The 24,088-nt window shown below is 45.8% G+C and overlaps 1 protein-coding gene across 2 annotated transcripts in view; it reads left to right on the top strand.

The window, feature by feature from the left end:
• The window catches only part of DPF3 (double PHD fingers 3), a 278,067-nt gene that overhangs the window by 233,013 nt on the left and 20,966 nt on the right, over positions 1–24,088 (top strand). The window contains exon 10 of one of the 2 annotated variants that reach the window (XR_007727553.1): positions 242–2,041. The exons of the other annotated variant lie outside the window; for it this stretch is intronic. The gene's annotated coding sequence lies outside the window, so the exon portion shown is untranslated. Of the gene's footprint in view, positions 1–241; positions 2,042–24,088 lie in introns of those variants that run through there. 2 annotated transcript variants of the gene reach the window in all.

Consider the following 24,088-nt stretch of genomic DNA (forward strand, 5'->3'; position numbering starts at 1 on the left):
GGCTGATCTTGTGCTGCTGAAGTTCAAGGCGCTGGACACACTACCCCGATTTTTGTTGCACCTGGCCTAGCCTCATTAACTTGGCAATTAGTTGGTGGTTTTCTTTCTTTCTTCTTCTGTTTTTTTTTTTTTTTTTTAATTCATTTCATTTCTGTCACCCCTTAATTTTAATCTTTCTGTTTTAGGTAGTTGTTCCATGCTGTTGTTTTTGTTTTATCTTTCATTGCCTTTCCCTCTGCAGTCAACACTATGACCTGGGGACTCCAACATCCTTCAAGCAAGCCATTTCCGAAGAAGGTGAAAAGAAGCCAGGATGATTGGCACCTCCTCCTCCTCCTCCTCTTCTTCCTCTTCCCTTACCCAGCCCCCTCCTGTGCGTGTGTTTCAGACAACACAGGAGCCAGCACAGGAGTGGAAAATCCTGCAGCGCAACTCAGCTCAGCCCACAGAAGCCTCGGGAATGGCCTCAGTTTGTGCAATAAGAAGATTTTTTTTTTCTTTTTAAAATTCTTCATTATATTTTCTTTGATTGTCTGTGAGAAAGTACCCAGGTCAGCCTGGAATTGCTCTACAGTAGAAATAACTGAACACAAACAAACTGATGGAAAAAAAGAGTTAACTATTTTATTTATTTCAATATTTAAAAGGAAAAAAGTGCTGACATTGCACAGTATTTTTGTTTAAAGTACCTCCTACTTCAAAAGTTAAACGCAATTTTGTGAAGACGTGAAATCATGAGTACTTAATGTAAAATAAAAGACTGCATATTAACTCTAAAGAAAAACACCCCACATTTTTAATAAGAAAATAAAGATCAACTCTGCTCTCTCAGGCTTTTAAAAAAGCCATTCATGTATGTGCTTTAGGTATTTTTATTTCTGCGAGTTGGATGTGGTAAGTGAGGAGTGATCAGTGTTTTTTTTTTTTTTTCCTCCTTCAAAAGTCTATTGAAAGTGTTGGTGATGTTACATGATTGTGTGTTAAGACTTGACTGAAATAACTTAGCCACAAATCAGCAGTTTTCCCTACCCTCACTGCCCCCTCACCCCAGGCAAGCCCCTTTTATCTGAATGTCAGAAGCAGCCTGCCTCCTGGTTATCATGTCTGATGAGGTCTAGCTCGGAAAGGAATTCCATCTAGTGATGGAATATATCCCCTCAAGTTCAAAAGATTCGAACACAGAGAGCTTTGTTTAAAATAATGCAGCAAAAAAAAAAAAAAAAAAAAAAAAAAAAAAAAGCAAAAATAAAAGCATCAGCTGAGATGATATTAGTTCAGTCACCTAACAACTCCTAGAAGAGATGAGCAAAGGGAACCATTTGCTGAGCTGGCTTCTGGGGCCTGAGCTTCCAGAGCTGTCCCTAAGGGCTAGGAAGGTCGACCTGAAGGATGAGAACCTCAATTCTGTTGCTGGTTGGGGCCAAGGAAGAAGGCGAGTGTTCTGACATGGCCCTTTCTGGCCGAGCTAGTGGAAGTGGGCATTTTGGCCGGTGGGATGTATCTCGGCGTTGTGTCTGGGGCCCAGCAAAGGTGCAGGGCTGACTGGCTGAACCACTGGGTTCTACCTGCAGGCTCCCCGCTGCACTGGGCTTTCACACAGCCATGCTCTTGGATCTCCCTCCCTTGTAAGTAGAGTCACAATAACACACGAACAGTCTAAGGCTGAGTATTCTGGTCAGCAGAGGTCCTTGAGTCACAGTGTTACTGAAATGGTTCTGAGCCTGAGAATCTCTTCGGCCTCTGAAAGGGCAGGGCAGGTGGGCACGGACTTCCTGCCAGTTCTTTCAGGTTTCCCGTTCAAAGCCAGTCCTGTTGGTGGAGGGGATCACCGAGAGTGTCTGTATCATTTTGTGGCCCTTTTCTGTGACGTTTTCTGGTAGAAAATGTCCCTTGTCAAAATGCTAATAATTATCATAATAATCTGCTTTCCAACCAACTCCCACAAGTGACAACTTGTGTAGAATTGTGATAAAGGTTTGCATAATGTAGGGTTTGTACCAAGTGTGTGTAAGTTTCTGTTAAATAAAATCTGTTTCCAATGCTTCTATAGCATCTCTGTAAAATTTGCTTGACCAACCAAGCTCATCCTGCGTGAGTTCACTTTCACACCGTCATGCGGCAGGGACTCCTGAGATAATTCTTCCTACTTGCATGCCAAGTTTTGTTGAACCTTGTTGTTTTATTTACACGCATGGTCTAGAACAGCAGTTGCCACTGGCTTGGCTGACAGATGGTGGCCTGGAAAGCGAACAATGCCCAGGGTTGGTGCCAGTGTTCGTTCTCTGAGCCCAGGGTTGCTGTCACCCACTCCCCCATCACCATCACCGTCACCGTCACCATCACCATCACCATCATCACCCTCTCCATAGCCAAAATGGATTGATTGAAAGCCTGATTATGTGAACCGACTTAGTATACCTATCTAAGGTTGCTGTCACACCTGTGCCAAGAATAGAAGTTTTGCACAAAAATGCAAGATTTAGTGTGTGCTTAGAATAGGTGGGAGGTTAAGGTTTTCATCGCCTGAAAGGTGCTGTTTGTGTAGCCTCCCAAGCTGCCGGTTGGTGCAGCTGTAAGCTGGAACCCCTGGGGTAGGCTTTCCTTGTGTGTGAAGATGGGCCCTCTTATCTGATGGGTCCTCTAAGTCAGACAGAACCAGGTGAGCACGTCAGGCCAGGTCTTGACCTTTGAGCATTGCTGGCCCCCAGTGGGGCCAAGTGGAGATGAACACGACACTGTAATGCTGCTGCTAGTGTACTCCATCTTTCTTTAGACTGAGTATCACGTTATGACTCGCATTATGGACTTTGTAAGCTTTCCTAGCAGTAAAAAGAAAGCCCCACATCAATATGGTGCCCTCCTTAGGGTTTTTTTTTCCTTTTTATTGTGATGAAATATGCATTACATAAAATTTGCCTTTCTAACCACTTTTAAGATACAGTTCTGTGGCATTAAGTACATTTACATTGTTGTGCAACCATCACCACCATCCATCTCTAGGATTTTTTCATCTTCTCTAACAGAAACTCTGTACCCTTTAAACACATACTCCCCATTCCCTCCTCTGCAGCTCCTGACACCCACCATTCTACTTTCTGTCCCTCTGAAGTTGACTCCTCTAAGTACCTCGTGTAAATGGAATCATACAGCATTTGTCCTTTTGTCACGGACTTATTTCATTTAGTGTAATATCTTCAAGGATCATTTACGTAGATGTGTCAAACGTTCCTTACTTTTGAAGGCTAAATAGTATTTCATTGTATGTATAAACCACATTTAGCTTATCCATGTATCTTTTGATGAACATGAAGTAAAAATGAAGTTTCACATATTTATTACACACCACCCACTTCCTATAAGTGACTCAAAATTTGAGACATTAGGTTCAATTCAGAAGTCACCTAAGGGATCAAATATCTTCTTCCATGGCAAGCGATTGCACCCTCTAATTTACTCCCTAGAAAAGAGGACCTTGATTGAGGGGCCAGTGCTTCCTACCTAGAGTGTGTCTTTCCTCATGACTCAGACTTTTTTGCAGATAATATCTTTGGGCTGCTTACAGGGATGAGAGGTCTGGCATGAAGTTGTACTCTCACTGTAAATAACTAAGGATAGAGGAGATCCAGGATGATCAAATGTCCATAATGGTGGGCCATGAGGACAGGGACTGACTTTTTCAAGTGTCTGATAATGGGTTGTTGGCCAAAAATGATGTGCTTTCTGTCTATAGATGGTCACTGACCAAGAGGGAGGGCAAAAGTACACACATGGACCAGAGAATGAAAAAGAGAGAAAGAAATCATGTTCCTCATCCACTTGGAAACATGTAGTTACCACAGATGGTTAGCTCTGGGGTTGAAAATCAGATGCCGACAGAGCAGGTATCTTTGGTGAGCGAAGCAGGATAGGTGTGACAAAAATGACAATGCCAGAGAGATGTGGAACAGCCCTTGAGGCTCAGTCTCAGGTCACAGGGAGACAACAGGAGTGGTAGGGAGTGTCTCGAGCCAGGAAACACCTGTGCTTCCAATGGGGCAGCTGCGACTCAACTCAGGGGATGCAGCCTGCAGAAGGTGGGCCCAGGGTTCCCAGCTCTTCTGGTTTTTCAAGGGAGGTCACAATTTAAACATTTTGAGGAGATCTCCCCATTTTTCAGTGTTGGTGATAAATGAAAACTGAAGATCAGCTTTGAGTGCCCTAACTGAACATGACCATGTGCCTACCAGGCACACTTAGATGGCTTTGGGGCAGCTTTTCCCAAGGGCTTCCAGTCTGGGTAAGGTGGAAGTTGAGGTTGGAATACCTTGTCCAGATTCTGATAACAGTGGATCTTTGTCTGAATCTATGGCTGCCTCTAGCAGTATCCTGACTTAGGATTGTTATGTGGTGGGAATGGGTCGGTCCCTGGATGGAGTTAGGTCATTATTCAGGTCCCTCGGTCGGTCTCTGGATGGAGTTAGGTCATTATTCAGCACATGTTAGGGGTGATTTAGGGTATGGTTCCACCAGAAAACATTCCCCCATCCGTTTCCTTTTCCTCTGCATGTCCATGGAAGACCTTCTCTTTAGAACTCTGGATAGAGTTGTACAGTTTAGAGATTTTTTAAAAATTCAGTTTATTCTTATTGATGACCATTTGTCTATTACATCACTTTCCTTTTACCCTTCTTTTCTAAGAAACTCAAATCACTCCAGGTAACTAGAACCATATTTGAGTTTTATTATATCCCTAAATCAGCAATTTCAGAACTTCCTTTCATTAAAAAAAATCCTTCCAGAATTTTAATTTAAATTAATTTTGAAGTATTTTATATATAGATTTTTTACAAATTTTTTAATTAAAATTTTTGTGGGTACATAGTTAATGTAGATATTTACGGGGTACATGAGATGTTTCAATACAGTCATGCGATGTGAACATAAGCACTCATGGAGGATGGGATATCCAGCCCCTCAAGCATTTATCCCTTAAGTTATGAACAATCTGATTACACTCTTTACGTTATTTTAAAATATACAATTAAGCTACCACTGACTACAGTCACCCTAGTGTGCCATCAAATAGTATTTTATGTTTTATATGCATCTTATTTCAGAGTATACTTTGTAAGAGAGTTAGGCTGGCTTTTCAGTATGCAAACACTACTCGCTGGGGTCACGGTTGTTTTCTGGTTTTGTTTTCTTTTGTTGGGTTGGAGAGGAGGTTATTGTGAATAAGCAGTTTATTTGCCTTGTCATTTATAATGGGGATCAGCAAATTTCTCCTGTAACACACCAGATAGTAAGTATTTAAGGCTTTGTAAGGCAGACATCTGTCACAACTACTCAGCTCTGGGTGGAGCATGAAAACAGCTGTAGAGGATACGTACAGGAATGGGTGTGGCTGCATTCCAATAAAACTTTATTTACAAAAATAAGCAGTTGGTCAGATTTGGCCCACGAGACATAGCTTGCTGATCCCTAATTTAGAAATAGAGAGTATTGCACTGCTCAGTTGGGGGTGGTGGGGGTAAGGGGGCATTTTCTAGGCTTCAGGACTAAGGAAAGAGAATTTCACGTTACCAGGTGAAAGGCTACGGATGCATTTCATGATCAGTACTGTAAACTGTTTCATGGCCAAATGCAAAAAATGTTTCATAGCCAGAAAAATCTCACCACAGATTTGGAAAGCTCTCTACTAGTTTTTCTAGTTTTGGTACAGAGTCCAAACTGTAGTAGTGCAATGTTTACCAGAAGTGTCTATGAATAATCCAGCCGTGCATAACAGTGACTCTCTGTTATGGACATCATGACTAAGATCATTCATCTCTAGCAACTTGGGTCTTATGAGTTAAGTGAACATAGACGACAGAGTTTCATCTGTAGGAGACAAATGATAGGGGACATTGAGTGGGGACCAAGTTGGGGGATGTGGAGTTGTTGCCGTTAGAGCAATGGTCTCTTTGTGGTGAGCACAGATTTTTTAATGGCTGTGGCTCCTTAAAGTGGTTAATTATGGGATGTTGAGGATGTCGCTGAGATATATTTCTTCCTAAGTACTCGGATTCTTCATATTCAGAATCACATTTTCCCAACTTCTTACTTCACCTTCCAAAACAGCCAATAAGATAACATGTTCTTCCTTGGATGGTGAAGATTACTGATATCAGACCTCCTACTGAATTGAAACCTTCTTACTAGTTGCACATGGAATGGTCCTTAAGGGTGGTCGATGAGCTAGTCACGATAGGTGGTAGTAGTCAAGCTAAGTTTATTGAAGAGATGCTCTTTAGCCATTCTTAGTGGATACTCCACTGTGCTGAGAGGGCCAGTGACTTTCAGACCTCAGGATAACTTTCAGTGGGGTTTATTGCTAAGTTCCGCCAGTTACCTCTAAGTTTCCTGAAAACGGGCAGTGTTTGGGATAAGCATGTTAAATATCTGCTTCATCTTCTCCAGGCTGTACTCTGTGATCACATATGAAGTCACCCAGAAGTTAGTTTTCAGGCGTAGACCAGGAGGAGAAAGAGTCTTCAGACTAAAAGTTAGAAAATGCTATGCTTGTATATTACTAAACATGGTGTGAACAACACACATCTTTTGGTTACCTGATCTTTCTTTGCACCAGACTAGGAACTACTGTTTTGAGAGGTGATAACAGTGGTCATGAATGGTTTAGCATTAAACTGCTTGACCGGATTATGTTGATTTTATTATTGGCCATCACCTGGCAAGGCACAATTATAGCTGAGATAGATCTAGAAGTCGTAGTGGAACACAAGCTGGAGGAGTATTGTGTTGTTTATTTTTAATAAAGCATGATAACCAGGCTGTGTTAAACTGGGGATGATGTGGAAGGTCTGGTAAGCAATGCTCCAGCTCTATTTAACATTTGACACCACTGTGTTTGAATTAGCTGAAAAAGACTGTGGAAAATCCAAAACGTGCAGAAAAGCGTATTAACAATATGAATTTAACAGGATGAATAATAAGCCCTTTAAGGAAAGGTTTGTGGATTTGGGGTTGTTTAACTTGGGGAAAAGAATTAGGGGTCACTTAATAGCTGTTATTATGTGTATCACTGAGATACAGGCACTGACCAGTTACATTTGGTCTCCAGGGGGCACAGGAGAAACGCCCTGGTGCCTAAAACAAATAGACAAGCAGTTCTTTTGACACGAAGCATTTTAGACTGTTGAGGCTGATAGGGAACTCACTGAGAGCCAAGCGTCTCTCTTGCATAGAGTTGGGGGCATGGGCTAGATGGCCTCTTGGGGTCCCCATCTAGCTCTGCAATGTTTTGCATTATAGCTGGATGACCTGGAAGAGTTGGTGCCTAACTCACCACCAGGGAGTGGGGAGACGTGGAGAAGCTTAGTTTCACAGATATGTGTTATGGTCACTAACTAAAATTACATTTCTAGGCTTGTTTCTATTCATACTGAAGCAATGTCTCAAGCCTTTTGTTGACTTCCATTGTTTTGGTGGCATGAGCCACCAGCTGAAAAGTGAATGCAGTGGCAAGAGACATTTTCCTGCGGAGAAATGCCAAGTATATGAAAAAGAAACAGCGAGAAGACACTGTAAGGACAGTAAGGCCAAAAGGCCACCAGGTGAAAATGGTTCTGCTGAAACTCCATTTGAATTCCACTCCAGTTTTCATCTCATTGGACACCACCACATCCAACATCATCCTTGGTGCATGGATTTCATAATTGCTCATAGGACTTGAATATTATTCTCAGCATGATTTTGGTTGAATGACCTCACTAATATTTATGGTTGTCTACTATGTTCTCTCCAATCTGGGCAGGAAAGGTCTTATTAGAAGATGAATTTACTTATATATACAATTATATTTATATACGTTACATATATAGATAAATGACAAAAATTCTGCTTGGGAAAAGAAGGGATCGGCATTCTTTCTAAATAATTTTGAAAAGAACTCCTTCAGAAAAATTTTGCTCTGTGTTTGATTTAAAGAAGTAGCAAGGATTGTACCACATTTAGCATGTGAAGTGAACTTTCTGTGGACCATAAATATAATGGAGTTTGGGGATGGACATAACTTATGTAAGAAAGAATGAAGTATGAATTGCCAGCATGAACATTTGTGCTGAAACTTCTGCTTGGCTGAGTGATGGGCACAGAGAGAATGGCGGTTTGTAATCCTGAAAACTTCTTTAGTTACAATAGATTGTTTTACTCTCCATAGATCTCAACTTTTTGTCCATAATTGAAAAATAGATCAATGTGTTTTGACCGCGTGCTGCTACTTTGTATAATGACCCTCCAGTTACTGGTTTGCTTTATACTACTGATAAATGAATCATTGACCAAATGTCTTATGTTGCAATAATGCACTAGGTTCTGCAAGACATAAAAGACAAGCAAAGGGGAACTAGAATAACCTTTTGGGGGATACTTTCTATGCATTAGTTACTGAGTCTAGGCTTTTTATAGATATTAACTTGTTAAAGCCATATAACAGCTCTTTATTAAGATTACAATTCCTATTTTACAGAGATGGAAACTGAGGCTCAGGGAGGTTGAGTTGACGAAGGCAGCAGTGATCGCTGGTGAAGTCTGATTTTTCTGGTCAAGGATTTTTCTGGCTCTAAAGCCTTCCCCACTGTGTAAGATACCTTTCCTGTTCTGGAGGAAGTGGAACAGGTGGTTAGCATGTTATTCAAGACAAGACCATTTATAATTAAGTGCCAACTTGGTACAAAATGAGAGTGCCAGGTAGGCTCAGGAAAGGGACCAGTGCAGGTTGGGGTAGTGGGGGAAGTATAGAAAGAGGCACAGAGTTGGGGTAGACAAAGAGAAGGCAGACCACTGACAGCAAGAGTGGGAAATACCTGAGCAAAAGCTTAGAGGTGTGAATGGGCCCAGGAGGCTTGGAGCCCGAGCAGAGATGAGCGTGAATGGAGTGGAAGAAGGATCCTGGCTTGTCGGGGGGAGTCAAAGGCATGTTACTAACATCCACACTGTGGTGGGGCTTGATTCACTAGGGCATTAGGGCACAGTAGGAAGGAGGAGGCCGGCCACGAGCTCTTGAGCAGGACGCATGTGATGTGTAGGATGACTACGTGAAGACAGCTGAAATGGGCATGCTAAGGAGTTTGGGTTTGTTGCCTTTCCCCACCAGTTACTTCTGACCCTGTCGTGGTTGTAGGATCCTAGACCTCGTGGGGGAAAAGAAGTGATCAGCACTCCTTCTAGATGTAGATGTAGATGTCGTAACAGAACCCCAGTTTCTCCCGTCTTCTGGGTGATACTTACCCAACTGTTAAAATCTTCAAAGCGCTGAGTGTCAATTCCATGGGCATTTCCCACCAGTGATCATTCTGAAACCAGAGAAACTGTGATGACACTACCTGCTGAGTGGTGATGCATTTGGGAGGAGTGTGGGATATCCTGAGAGGCTGACTGGCTCCAGAAAGCTTTGTGTCTGAGAGGCCAATTTAACTTTGGGATCAAAATCTATGATTGTTCTCCTAGACAAGTTGGAAAAGGGTTTATCTGAAAAAGCACTCTCTGTCTAGACTGATAGGTCACCGAATGTGATGCGAGGAAAAGACAGGAAACCAGGCTGAGATGCTGGCCATGAAGCTCCTTGGGGTCTAACCCTCGGCTGATTTACTTCTTGGAGGACCTGAGAAGAGCTGAGCTTGCAGCCCTGAGTGCTGGCTTCCATTTCCATCACCGATTCTCTTCGCTCTTCACCTCACCTTGTCGGTAGGCTCCTCGCTGGCCCCTGAGGCCGAAAGAGGTGCAGCCATGTGTGAGGAGTGTGCACTGTGAGTCAGGGAATCTGAGCCATCTACTTCATGAAGGCCCAGAGTGGCAGGCCCTCCCTGACATGCTGAATAATCACCAGGGCACTCTCAATGTAATCTTCCTAGCAGCCTTGTCAGAAGTTATTGTCCCACTTAGCAGATGAGTAGACCAACTCGGAAGGGTTAAGTGACTCGGGCCAAAGCTATGCAGAAGCGATAGAGCCAGACTAGACTCCGGGTGTTCCTTCTGATGTTCACATTAGTGCATGTGCCATTGCATGTTACTCCCAATAATGTTCAGTGACAATTGTCTTGCTTACGCCCGGCTGAAAGTGGCAGAGCACTGGACTAAAGAGGTAGTTTGACAGCATGGAATTGAAACCCACAACAGAAGAATATGCATCCTCCTCCCGAGGAAAGGAAAAACAACTGGACGTGAGCCTCCACATTGACCTCTCTTCCCACCCTACCCACCCCTGCATCATGTATACAGCACCTGGGCCTTGTACAGCGTGGTCTCACCCAACCCTTGCAAACTCCCTCTGTTCATCTGCCTTCAGATTGTAATGCTTATGTCGGTCTGGTGCAGCCTGCATTCTGGGGCTCACTGTGCATTCAGTGCAGTGGGGCAATGTTCTGTTTTATGCAGCCACCCATGTTACCTACATACTGGTTTGAAATTTCATGGTGTGCTCTGCAATAAATACCCCAGGCCTGCCTCTGAGGGCCATAGTAGGGCTATTTCAGGCAGTCCTCTGAGTTGATTTTGCCCAGCAGAGGTTGAGAAGTTGGGCTCTAAAGGAAGTCTCTGTCTGCTAAATGGCCCAGGGAGCGAGACCTTGCCTCCCTGCTTTGCCTGCCTTAATTTCAGGAAACTCTCTGCAGCTTCCGCCGCCTCCCCCCCTGCAACTCCCCTCTGCCGGCACCATCCTTCTGGTCTCTGCTGTGCTCATCACAGCTCATTCTGGCTGCAAGCCTCATTTGGGGAAAGAGTGCTCCAGGACTCCCAAAATGGGAGGAGGGAAATGAAGGACATTTGGCCAAATGAGTCAGCCCACCACCACCAGTGAGTCATGGGGACCACCCCCTCTCCAAGCCCGGGGAGCTTTGTGGGGAAGGGCCCTCTGTCTTGTTCAGGGCTCACTGTGAAAGACTTTCCCCGTGGGCTTTACCTTTGGAGCAGGTGGTGCTGGCTTTTATTCTGAGAGAAAGGGAACCAGGCTCACTGAGTGTCAATTCCAGGTTACCCCAGGTTCTCTAGCCTCATTGTCCCATAGGTGACAATCCTGTGCAGTAGGGGGTGTTCCCATTTTATAGCTGGAGAACTGAGGTTGAGAAAGTTTAAGTAACTTGCCCAGGATCAGGAAAATGCGCATGTGTGTAACAGAGTCGTGCCAGCCCCAGGGAGAACCCATCCTGGCTGTGAGTCCTGTTGCCGTTGGCTGGTCAGTGACGTGGGGTTATGCCAGTGTGCAAATGAGCCTGGGCTTCCCAGCAAGGGCAAGCTGGGTGGTTGCAAAGAGCCAGCTGCTCTGGCCGGCCTGCCTCACGCTGGGCAGCTGTGTGGGACCCTACCACGTGGCTGGCTGTGAGACTGTAAGGAGGGGAGGAAAAAACCCCTCAGCCCCAGGCAGGACGCTTTTCCTCTCCCCAGAGAGGACCTGAGAAGGTTCTTTGCCTCTTGTTACCCCATTTTAAGGCCACAGACATCGTTTGGTTGTACTGCTTCAAAGGAAATTCTGTCTCCATCTTTGTAAATAACGAATGCAACCTGGTGTTAGTCAGATGGTCTTGAAAGTTCCCAGATGCCATTTTGGTGAGAATGTGACATTTAAAAAATTACTTTCTTCTTCCATCCCCCCTGTCTTCCTGCCTTACCTTCATTGCCCAAACACAGGTGCACTTCTTAGAGAGGCTCCCTTTCTGTGAAAGCCTTTGGAGCTGTCCCTTTTGGAAACTTCTCCCTCCTAAGAGGCTGGGAAAAAGAGAGCTGGGTGCAGTGCTGACAGTGCCCAGGAATATTTTGGCCCTGGCTTCTGATGTGCATTCATCCTTCCGGAAGGCAGGGTCAGGGAGGGGTCAGTCGCTGGCTGAGGCCCCAGGGGCTCTTGTTTGCTGTGGTGGCTGAACAGGAAGAAGGAGCAGCCCCGGAGCACGACGCCAAGATTCCAGACCCCCTGCCCGCCCCCATCCTGGGCCACCTCCCTCAGGGGCCAGGGCCATGCTGCAGAAAGACTTAGGAGACCTGGTTACAGTTCCAGCTCTGCCGCCACGTCTTCCTGTACCCTGAACAAGTCACTTTAGCTCTTAGAGGCTTGGTTTCCTTCTGTGTCTAAAGAAGGGGTTGGCCTTGGTGGTCTCCAAGATTCACTCTGGTTCTGACAGTATCTGACTTGATCAAGTGAGGAACCTGCGATAGTGCTATCCTCTTTAAGAAAGTTGTTGGCATTTTAACTGGGGATTTTTGGAAGGGTGATTTTTAAGCCACTGGAGCAACATCAGTTGTGGAAGTTTCAGGCACTATTCCCGGGTGTCTGTGGAGGAGAGATGGCATTTTGTATACCTCCCACCCACACACGCTGATCCTGTCTTGGAGGGAGATGCCTCCTTTGTCCTCTTAGCTCACCCATACCTGTGATTCCCTCTGATCCCCTAGCTCCATCCACCTTTTACTTTGAAGAGGCAGATGGAGAGGCAGCATGGTTAGAATTAGAGCGGGCATCTGTGTGGACCCAGGGCACCTATGGGGTGTGCACCTACAGAGAGCCACTGATCATAGCATTAGCTGGACCCACTCCAGATGAGGCTGTGTTGGCCACAGGTGGTGCCCTATCCTCAGTTGTTGGGTGCAGAGAAGAGACCTTAGAGCTTGTCTGACAGAGGAGGAAACAGACAGCAGAGAGCCATCGCCAAGATCTCCTGGCCCCAGGGCTGTGCTGGCCCGAGTCTCTGGACTCCTAGCTGAGTGGCGTGTTCTCTCCCTAGCGGGGCTCCCTTCTTCAGCTGATCCCTTTATCCAGTCTCTGTTTCTCCCCTTTCATTTCAGGGAGCTGATTAACTTCTTTGTCTTTCCAGCCTTTCCAGATCCTTGCCTTTAACTCTGTTGGGGCGGGGTTTGGCAGTGGCCTTGACCTGGTTTTGCCCTGAGGTCATTCAGGGAGTGCCTTTAATCCCAGATCTTAGATTAGCTACCACAGCTGGGATGAGCAGTCCCCCCTCATCCCCAGGCCACGCTCTGGGTCCTCATGTTTCCATCAAGGGCAGCCTGGAGCATGGATGGGGCGGGAGAGTTGTGGAGAGGAAAGCAGGTGGGCAGGTGTCTATTGCCACAGCCCTCTGGCATGGGAGGCCACCAGATGGTCAGAGCCTAGTGCTCTCTGGAGTCTGCTCATCAGCCCCTCGGCCTCCCGTGTCTGGGGGAGGGTCTTTCCCAGTGTTTGTTTCCTGTGGCCGAGCGGTGTAGTGGTTACTTGCATGGATGTTGGTTGGAATAAGATACGGGTTTTCATCCCGTCTCTGCCAGCAGTTGGCTTGGTTGTCTTGTGTAAATTACTTAGCTGTTCTGAGCTTCAGCTTCTTTGTCTATAAAATGGAGACAATAATACCTGAGTTACAGATTGTTTTAAGAGGTAAATAAGAAAGTGTGTTCAAAGTGCCTAGCACACAGGAAGCGCCTCATTAAGTTGAAGCAATAGTAATAATAAATTAATAGCCCCCCAGGGATGAGTCAGACAATTGAGTTTCTGCATCTTTTAAACAATTTGGCCAGAATTCTGGTCGAACTCCTTAATGAGCAAGAACCAAAATCTCTTTTCTGAGTTCTTATTCTTTTACCCATTCCTTCCAGCTCCCTTCTTTGTCTCCTGTCTTCCTTGTCTCCTTCCTTCCTCTTCTCACTTTGTTGCTTCTCTCTGTCCTCACTTTTCTGGAACCTGTGATGACCTCTTTTCTTTACTTATTCATGATCCAAAGTGCATCCTGGCAGTTCCTAAAACTGGTGCCATGCAACTAATTTTCTGCTTGCTATGAGTTCCACCTCCTGCCTCCATGAAGACTCTACAGCCCCCCAGCTGAAGGCTCCCCTCCTGGCTGGCAGGGTACTCATCACCCCTTGGGATGAGGATTTTTCCACAAAATCCTTTCCCAACTTAGGTCTTTTTAACTTTCTATTCTTTGGGTTCCCAACCACCATGACAAGTAGATATATGAGTCTGGAGTTCAGAGAGAGGTTCCTGCTGGAGATATAAATTGGGAATAACAAGCATATAGAAGACATTGAGGGGAAGCGAGTCCACATAAAAGGAAGAACTGGGAGAAAGGGAGAAGAGGAGGATTCAGCAAAGACGACCAAGAAGGGGCAGCCAGTGAGATGGGAGGAGAGTCAAGCGAGTGTGTGGAGAGGGGAGAGTGTGGAAAGGAGGGGCATGGAGAGAATTGGTCCTTTCCAGTTGTGCTAAGAGAAGAAGGAGCAGAGAAACTGGACACTCAACAGAGCACCTGATCGGGAAGGATCTCTTTGGAAGACAGGAGCTTTTATGGCTTGTTTCTATGCTGGCTGAAGGGTCTGCTAGAGACAGAGAGACATTGACAATGCAAGAGGGAATAACAGCAGGAGCAAAATTCTCAGGGTGAGAGGTAGGGATCCTGGCACAAGTGGGAGACTGGCTTTGGGTTAGGAGCTGAGACCGTTCATTCCTGGTAATAGGAGGGAGACAAGCGCAGGGATACAGAGGCAGGGAGCTGGGTGGGTGTGGCATGGAGAAGATGCGATAGTTTTATTCTTTTTTTTATTCTTTTTTTTTTTTTGAGACAGAGTCTCTGTCACCCAGGCTGGAGTGTGCAGTGGCGTGATCTCGGCTCACTGCAACCTCTGCCTCCCGGGTTCAAGCAATCCTCTCACCTCAGCCTCCCGAGTAGCTGGGATTACAGGCATGCACAACCACACCTGGCGAATTTTGTATTTTTAGTGGAGACAGGGTTTCACCATGTTGGACAAGCTGGTCTTGAACTCCTGACCTCAAGTGATCTGCCTGCCTTGACCTCTCAAAATGCTGGGATTACAGGCATGAGCCTCCGCGCCCAGCACAATAGTTTTATTCTGATTGCTTATGTGTTTTTCAACTAAATAAGGAGAGTGTGAGGATGGGGTGTAAGATATGGGAGATTTGCCAGGATAGAGAGAGATGGGAGAATAATTTGACTAGGGAAATATGGGGACAATGCCAAGATCTGTGGTCACCATTAGAACCACGACTGCTCAGCACACTGGTGTGTTTTCCTGTGCTTGGTATAGGCCAAAAGTAGGTGAAGAGCTGGTCTTAACCGGAAGTTGAGTAAGTAGGAAAAAGGGGTAGAGGGGTAAGCAGACACGTGCAAGGCTGGATGTGGAGTCTAAGATGGGTGCATGAGCAGTGACGATGTGAGAGGAGATATGGTGAAAAGTGGTACTGTCCATGGACTGGAGCTCCTGGCGAGATTAAAGAATTGATAGTGTCTGCCTCACTGCCCTCAATAAGTTAAGACCAATCTTGCTACTGCTAGCCATCTCCTCGTGACTTTTGGCTCAGGTATATTCCTCTTAAAATAGTTGAGTAGACACTAAACTAGAAAATGGTCAAAAGTAATGCTTGTTCTAGGACTGTTGACTCCATTCATCATTTAACAAGTGCAATCTAATTAGGTGGCAAAGATACTCAAATCTTCATAGTGAAACAATGGAAACCGTGTCTTAAATCTATCCTAAATCTTTCCTACTACTCCAGTTGAATCAGTCCTACTGATTATACTGGAATGGGCATTTGTGTTTGTTTTTAACCCTACAAAGGAAATAGCCTAAATGCTTTGTCTTCTAAAAGGTCTTATCTTGGGGAGAGAGTGTTTGGTGCCTGTCTGAAGTTGCTGAGAGAAGCTAAGACCTCCTGTTTATGCAGGAGACCCACAGGTCTCTGGCAAGCAGAATTGCTATCGGGAAGACAGCTTGTGCCTGGATACTGGCCAGTATGGATTGATGTCCTTTGCATGCAACAATCACAGGCCTGTCTGAAACACTTATGGGTATGTTGACAGTGGGCTATGAGGGTGAAAGAAATACAGAATTTCTGGGAATGGGCATAGAGGTTTAGTGGTGCCAAAACAAAGCAGAAGAATGGTAAACCTTGGCCTTTTGTTCTTTTAAAGTTTTCCAGCCTAACAAAGCAGTACTACATAGCCCATGGTCTTGATCCTCATAATAGAAGAAGGATGAGGTGGGCAGGAAAGGCTTTCAAGCCCTCATTGAGCAAGGCTGACTCAGGATGAGAGTGGTGGGAAGACTTGGCCGTGGTTCCACACGCTGCATTATAGAGCAGCTTGTTGATGTGCAAGAGCTCCCAGGAGACGCTGGCAGCACAGGGTCTCCAAGTGTGTCCAGGGCCATCTGCATCTGAGCCCCCTCAGGGCACTAGCTAAACAGGCAGATTCCTGCCCACTCCAGGGCAGGGGAATTAGAGGCTTGGGGGCCTGAGAATGTGCATGTTTAAAACATCTTTCCTGGTAATTCTTCTGAACTCTGAAGTTTGAGAGCAGCTGGTTGACCAAAATGGCATTACTGTGGCTTGGAGAAATGAGAAGACCAGTGATGGACATTTTCACTCTGAGGTCCTTGTTCTCCAAAAGAAAAATTCCCATCGAGGCAAGGAGGACAAAAGAGATGGATGCCTGGGATATGTGTTTGAAGGAAGGGGGCGGAGAAAGGTCTTCAGGGAGATTGAGAGGCCTGGGTAAGCAGTAGGCATTAGGGGCTAAGAATTTAAACAAGGGAATCTGATTTATGAGCAGCCTCCATGGGGCCTCATCCACCAGCAAAATCAGACTTGTTTTACTGGTTCCAGCCTTGGAGTCCTGCCCCTGACAGTGGCCAAAGGGCTTCTACCTAAGGTTGTGGGCGTCCTTCCGGATGCACTTTGTAAAGGCAGTGCACTGGCGGTGCTGAGGGCACTCACTGGGCTTGGAGTAAGGTGGACTCCACTTAGTGGCTGCAGAGCTGTAAGCAGGTTCCCCATCCTCCCAGGACTTTGGTTTTCTTATCTGCCTTAGAGGGTAGAGAAGGCATCACAGAAATGAGGTCTTTTGGACAAGACTTGGAGGATGAATAGAAGTTCCTAGGACAGGTAAAAGGTGGAAGTAGTAGTTTATTATTCTTTTATTCATATCTGCATGGATACATTCACTCCTTTGATGAGAATTTTTTTGGTGGAAAGGAGGGGAGGGAAGTCAGTGTGGAGAGAGTGAAGATTGAGTTGGTGTCCCAGAAAGGGACTGAATTTAGAGAAGTGCATCTCAAAACACTCTGTGCATCCGAATCACCCGGGGATCTTGTTAAAACTGCAGTCCCTAGGTCAGATCTGGGGTGAGTATTTCTAACAAGCTCCCAGGGGATGCTCATGCAAGTGGTCCGTGGGCCCACTTTTGTGTAGCCAGAGTGTAGACAACCTGTTTGACAGGTTTGGTCATGAATGGGAGTTGAGAGATAGTGGGAGACCTTTGTGTACAAAAGTGCAAGTGCAAAAAGAACAGTGGTTTTTTTTTTGGCAGGGGTCGGGGGGGTGGGAGGCGGTGGGGGATGGGGGGTGAGTAGCCTGGGGGGTTGGGGGGGTGGGATGTGGCAAATACTTTTCTGTGGTGTGGTGGAGTTGGGGTCCATGGTGGGAAAAGAAGAGGAATCTAAAAGAGGCAGCTGTGGCCAGACAGCAAAGAGGCTTGCAATGATAAGAAGCTTACTTCATGCTGCAGGCAATGAAAGACAGAGGAATTACTTAAGGAGGAATAGGTTGACACTTTCTAGCTGGTGGAGTAGAAAAAATATTCACCATCATTAAAAAATCCCTTCTTACCGGCCTGGGCAGCATAGAGAGACCCCATCTTTATATAAAATTTAAAAATTAGCCAGGCAAGGTGGCATGTGCCTGTAGTCCCAGCTACTGGGGGAGGCAGATGGGGGGGCATGGATGCTGAGGAGGGAGGATTGCTTGAGCCAAGGAGGTGGCGGATGCAGTGAACCAAGATTGCACCACTGCACTCTAGTCTAGCCTGGGTGACAGAGTGAGACCCTATCTCTGAAAAAAAAAAAATCCCTTCTTAACATCTCTATTCTCTTTGAAGACAGAAGTATGTGACTGTAGCAATGCTGTGAGTCCAATCACAAAACATGGCCACCATTTGGTTTGGGTCAAGCAGGACCAGAAAAGATAGAGTTTCTACCTCATGGAAAGGAAAACAGAAGTTATATATTTGACCAGTGACCTGTTTAAGATGTGAGTCCTTAATTCTCACATGAAACTTTTAACCTATTCAGCTTAATAGCTCCTAACTCAGGGATAGCAAGTCGGTTTCTTCTTGTGTGCAAACTCTAGACTGGTGACAGCCACTTGGAGTGCTGTGCTGAAAGGATCATAAGGTCTTTTCCGTGCAGATTGGAAGACAATGTTGAATTGATTAGTAATGTCTGCCATGAGTATGGGATAGAATAGTGGTATATGTGTCACATATTTAGCTATCCCTGACAGGAGGTCAGATTTCTGGTGATGTATGCCTAATTCTCTCACATCCAATGCTCAGGTGAACCAGAGCCATTTTAGAGATGGTTGATGCTTTCATTTTTCTGATTATGGAATGGAGTTTGTCACTGCTTATCCAGAAGGGCCTCATGAATCTTTGAACACTTGTGAGGCTCTTGTCTACCCTTACAAAGTACCAGGAAAGGCCCTCCTGCTGCACTACTTTAATATTGATAGGTGTTTTTGTACTGAATAGACCAAATAGACTATATGTCTTAGGGCATCATTTCTATTAAACCTGAAGACAGATGCTGGTAACTGGAAATAGACATTGATTTGCTTTCTCTTGTACTATTCCAACTTTCTAATTTCTCCAGAGGAAAAAAAGAAAGCCCAATGTAAAAATTATCCCCTCTAGCTTTCTAAGTAAGCAGTGAGATCAATTCTCATTCAGGAATTTGTTGGATAAATATTTGTTTGATTGTCAGGAAAAGTGGATTAATCTTAGATGAAAATTTGGCTGATGGAAACGGATCTATCAGTTGGGTTTAGTGATCACAGATACAGGAGTGCAGACCTGGTGCTGCCTGGATGTTGGGGCTTGGAAGCAAATGCAGAGGTAATACGACGCCAGATGGTGCCGGGTTTTGATGTACTCCCATGGAGCTCCAAGGATGTTTCTCCCGTATGCAGTGTTGGCTCAGCGCGATTGCTGTTTCTTCTTTTTGAGAGTGTTGAAGGACATCAGGTGCCTCCAGGGCTCAAGAAACCTGGGTGAGAGACTTCAGGGAAAGCTGGTTGTCACCATCATCATCGTCATTTTGCATTCTCCTGCCACTGCAATTTGGAAAGTGAATTCATGACTTGGGGAAATCGGGAGGTGGAGAATGAAAGGGGGAAAAGGATTAAAAGGAGCCAGTGAGCCTTCGTTGGGGTCTCCAGTGGGGGTGGGGCTGTGGGTGTCTCGATTGTAGTACAGTCTGGTAATGGCAAAAAGGGGATCCTTCCTGTGTGCTCTTTTGTTCCTTTCCTAGACAAGGTGAGTGGGGAACACTCCTGTCCTTTCTTGACTGACAGTGTAATGGAGGTGTGGCGTGAAATTGGCTTTGGATGCCAGCTGTCTTTTGTACTCCTCTCAGAGGCTTCACGGGGAAAGCTGCTGACAGGCGGTCACTCGGGGGAGCCCTAGGGAGGACTTGGACATCCGGCTCCAAGTGGGAATAGCTGGCATGGCAAGTCTGAGTGGGACTGTGAGGTGGCGGGGGGCATGACCCCTCCTCACTCCAGCCACGGGCTGAGGAGCTATGACCAATGAAGTCGAGCACCTCTGTTGAGACTCTCAGGAGCTGAAGCCCAGTAATGCCACCATAGGCTGCTGACCTACTTCCTGCAGCCTCCAGGCCCTTTTGTGTGGGCTGGACTGGCTCACTCCTGAGCAATTCTTCCCCAGGGTTTTCCAGGATTAGTCACTGCCAGATGGTGAGGACTCAGTGCCCTGCCTCATATAAGCAACTCTGGCGTCTTGAGGGATTTCGCTAGAGGCATGGAGCGTTGAGGCCCAAAGGGGCCTGAGGGGACAGCTAGTTCACCCTTATGTGGTGCAAACTGAGGAAACTGAGGCATGGAGAGAGTCAGTGGCACATTTCATCATGCCTTGGCAAACTTCTTCTGCATGCAAGGAGAAAATGTTGCTATATTTCGCAGCTTAAACAATGAACTGAAATGCCATTGGGTTGCCACTTTTGGGTAGGCCATTCTAGGACGTGGTGTAGTGAGAGACCAAAGGATTAGAATGTGAAGACATGGATGTTCCACTTGCCCTGGCTCCACTACTTGCTGGCTGCCTGAGCCATTCTGAGCCTCAACTTCTTCATTTGTAAATCAGGAATGTTCCTATCTGTCCTGCCCACCATTGTAAATCAGGAATGTTCCTATCTGTCCTGCCCACCTCACAGGATCCCCGTGGGGAATCAAAACAAAATAAGTGAATAGAAAGGTGCTTCCTTGGAAATGTTGTAAGGATCATTAAAGTATCCAAACATAGCTTTCTTTAGGTCAAAATACTGGTTGCAGGTTCTTCCTCTGCTCATGTCAGTTTGGCCATATTTCTAGGAAGCCTCTGACTTTCTAACACTGGGGTTGTGTTCTGGGGAACCTAAAGGGGAGGCTTGCTGAAGGTGAGAGAGGCTCAGGCAGGTGGAAGGAAGGCAAAGCAGGGTGAGGGTGAGACGGGGGCATGGAGGGCAAGGCCTGAAGGGGAAGACGGCAGGCTCTTTGGTGCAGCGAGTCTCCTCGGGCCACGCCGTGGAAACAAGTTGGACCCAGGAAACCGAAGGCAGATGCACTCACCTTGCTGTAATTGCAGAGGGGCCACACCTGTTCACATTGCCACTGAAATTATCTTTGTTCCTACTATTAGCTCTTTTAAAGGAGACTCATTGAAAAAAAATAACAGCATGGAAGAGATAAATGATCTAAAATCCCAAACCTTGCTGCTCTCCTTCATTGTCCAGACCAGTGCTGGGCCTCACCGTGGCTGGGAGTACAACGCAGACACTGCCTAAGCGGGAGTTCTGTCAAATGTCTGGTGTTCAGCCAAACCCCTTACTGTTCCTCCTTTGCCATTGTATTAGTTAGCTATTGCTGTGTAACAAATTATCCCCCAACTTGGCAGCTTAAAACTGCAAACATTTGTTATCTCATAGCTTCTGAGGGTTGGGAACCTGGGAATGGCTTGGGTGGGTGGTGTGTCACAGGGTGTCCTGTGAGGCTGCAGTCCAGATGTTGGCCAAGGCTGCAGGCATCTCAAGGCTCCACCAGGGCTGAAAGAGTCACTTCCAAGCTCACTGTCATGTTGCCAGTAGGCCTCAGGTCCTCATGAGCTGCTGTGCTGACAGCCTCAGTTCTTTGCTGGCTGAACAGAGGCTTCCCTCAGCTCCTTGCCATGTGGGCCTTTCCATGAGGCAGCTCACAACACAATAGCTGGCTTCCTCCAGAGTGAGTGATCGGAGACAGACAGACAGACAGAGACATAGAGACAGAGCACACAATCAAAACAGAAATCACAGTGCCTTTTATAACTTAGTCTCCAAAACTGCATTTTGCATAACTGCCAAAACTCCAAAACCTCCTCTTTACTGTGTTTGTTAAAAGCAAGTCATTGAATCCAGTCTACATTCAAGAAGAGGGAAATAGCCTCCACCTCTTGAAAAGAGGAGGACCAAAGACTTTGTAGGCATTTTTACAAAGCACCACAACCACCATTGCTGCCTGCCACCATTTCTGTCCTCGCCTCACCATTCTGTCTGGCTCCCAGTGCTGCTCCTTCTACCTTTGGCCCCAACTTCCCTCCTGGAGAATTTTCATGACTGCCACTTGACCAGACTCCGGGGCTGTGGGAGAAGCCTCCATCAGGACCTGACCCAGCCTTGTGGGCAAAGCTCAGTCACCTAGGACTGAAGAGCTTCAATCCAAGGTCAGCAAGAAAGGCACGGCTTCCAGTGGGATTTGATTCATCTCCGGGGGAAGCACAGAAACTGAGGCTGGCAGGGCCTAGCTTTGGCCCCAGAATCTACATCAGAAAATGATTCCTGCTATGAATGAATGGAGTTAGATAAAGACAGCATTCCTGAGATCATTGCGCACGGTGCTTCCAAGCTTGAGAGTGCTGGACAAAGCCTGCGGCAGAAGAAGCATTTTGTGAGGTCATCTGTGTGTAAGTTCTTGCCTCTGCACTGTTGAAGCCATCAGTGATTTGGAGAGGCGTGAGGGACCACTACTACTAATGACTGTGTTAGTTCTCATCACCACTGGCTCACCCAGGGCAACACGTTCTCTTCGGTTCTTATCTTCATCTGTCGCTTGATGGTGGTACCACCCTTCCTCTTTCTTGGATGTCATGAAGTGCCTCTCTCTAGATCCTTCTCCCTTTCTGACCACATTGTCTCCAGCTTTCACAGGGAACTCTCTTCTTGGTGCTCTTTAATGCTTTCAATTCCAGTGGTTACTCTTCCCTCTACCCCTAACTAGGTCCTTTTTATGTTGTGCTCTGTGGTCTCTTCCTGAATGTCTCACCAATTTCCAAGGCTTCATCCACTACCCAAACCTGATGATTTCTAAATTTATATCTCTAGCCTGGTCCTGTCTCCTGAACATAGACACACATTTTCACACTGATTCCTGGGCATCTTCATCTGCACAATTAATGGAATGTGGCCAGTTTGAATCCATTGTTATATTCTGCAAGTCGCATCTCTGCTAACAGTTTTATCATCTACTCTGTGGCCCAACCTAGGGATCTTTGTGCCATTTTTTACTTCTCCCTCTTCCTCACACATATATTCCAGCAGGTATCATGTCCTGTTGACCAATTCTACCTCTCAAATGTTTCCTACTTTCATCCCCACAATTATTAGATCTGCCCTGGACTAATGCCCCTCATTACAGTGTAAGCTCGAGAAGGGTAGAATTTTGTCTGTTTTGCATTGGTCAGCACCTATCACAGCACCTGGCACATTGCAAGTACTCAATATGAACTCATTGAATAGATGGATTTAGCGACTGGTCCCCCTTCCCCAGGCATCTCCGACACATCTTACTTCTGCCCTATCACCAGACTCATCTCTCTAAAGTATAGGTACAAGCACATCAGATTTTTGCTTAAAAACCTCCGAGGAGTCCCCACTGTTTACAGAATTAAATTCTGATCCTTATGCCTACATGAGAGGCTCTTCATAATCTTTCCTCATACCTTTCTAGCATCATCTCCTGCAATTCCTCTTTTCCCTGCTCTCCTTGAGCTACTCTGCTTTGTCTGAGTGGACCACACACCTTACATTTTCTGCTGTTCCCTTTCCCTGTAATGCTGTTTCCTTTTTTTTTTTTTTTAACTTAGAAAACTCCTATTTATCCTTTAAGGCCCAGCTTGAAAGCTACCTCCTCTCAGTGGCTTTCCCCGAGCCTCTCCAGCATTATTTATTGCTTTCTTATCTCTAAGAACTTCATTCATTCTCCTATTATGGCTCTTATCACATTGTATTACAGTCATTTAAAAGAGTCTCTCTCTATATATATAATAGTTATCTACGTAACAAATTACTCCAAAACTCAGCAGGTTAAAACAACAAACACTTATTATCCCATGGTTTTTGTGGGTCAGGAATCTATGTGTGGTTTATCTGGGTGCCTCTAGCCCAAGGCCTCCCATGAGGTTGCAGTCAAGTTGTCAGCTGGGGCTGTGGTCTCATCTGAATGCTCACTTGGGAGAGAATTCAATTCCAAGCCCACACATGTGGGTTCTGGCAGGATTCAGTTCCTCTTGGGCTGCTGCACTGAGGTCTTCCTTCATATGTTGCCACATGGACCTGTCTGTAGTGCATCTCACAATATAGCAGCTGGCTTCCCTTAGACCAAGTGAGTGAGAAAGCATAAGAGAGGATGCAGAAGATGAAAGTTGCAGTCTTTTTATAACCTAATATTATAAGTTACATCCCATCACTTCTGCCATATTCTACTAGTTCGAGGCAAGTCATTTAGTGCAGCCCGCACTCAAGGGGGGAGAATGACACAAGGGTATGGTGTCTTTCATTGGTGGCCATGCCAGAGACTGCCTAGCACACCTACCAAACTGAGCTCCTCAAGGCAGGAGTTGTGTCTCATTCTTCTTTGAAACTTCAGCACCTTGTACAGTTCCTGGCAATGAACTGGTGCTCAGTGAATTTGGCCAAATTAAGTGGAATTATTTTTCTACAAGAATCTGATCACAATTGGGTAGATTGCAAAGTCCACGAG

This window comes from Macaca thibetana, chromosome 7, assembly GCF_024542745.1.
Source record: "Macaca thibetana thibetana isolate TM-01 chromosome 7, ASM2454274v1, whole genome shotgun sequence".
Classification (NCBI taxonomy): domain Eukaryota; kingdom Metazoa; phylum Chordata; class Mammalia; order Primates; family Cercopithecidae; genus Macaca; species Macaca thibetana.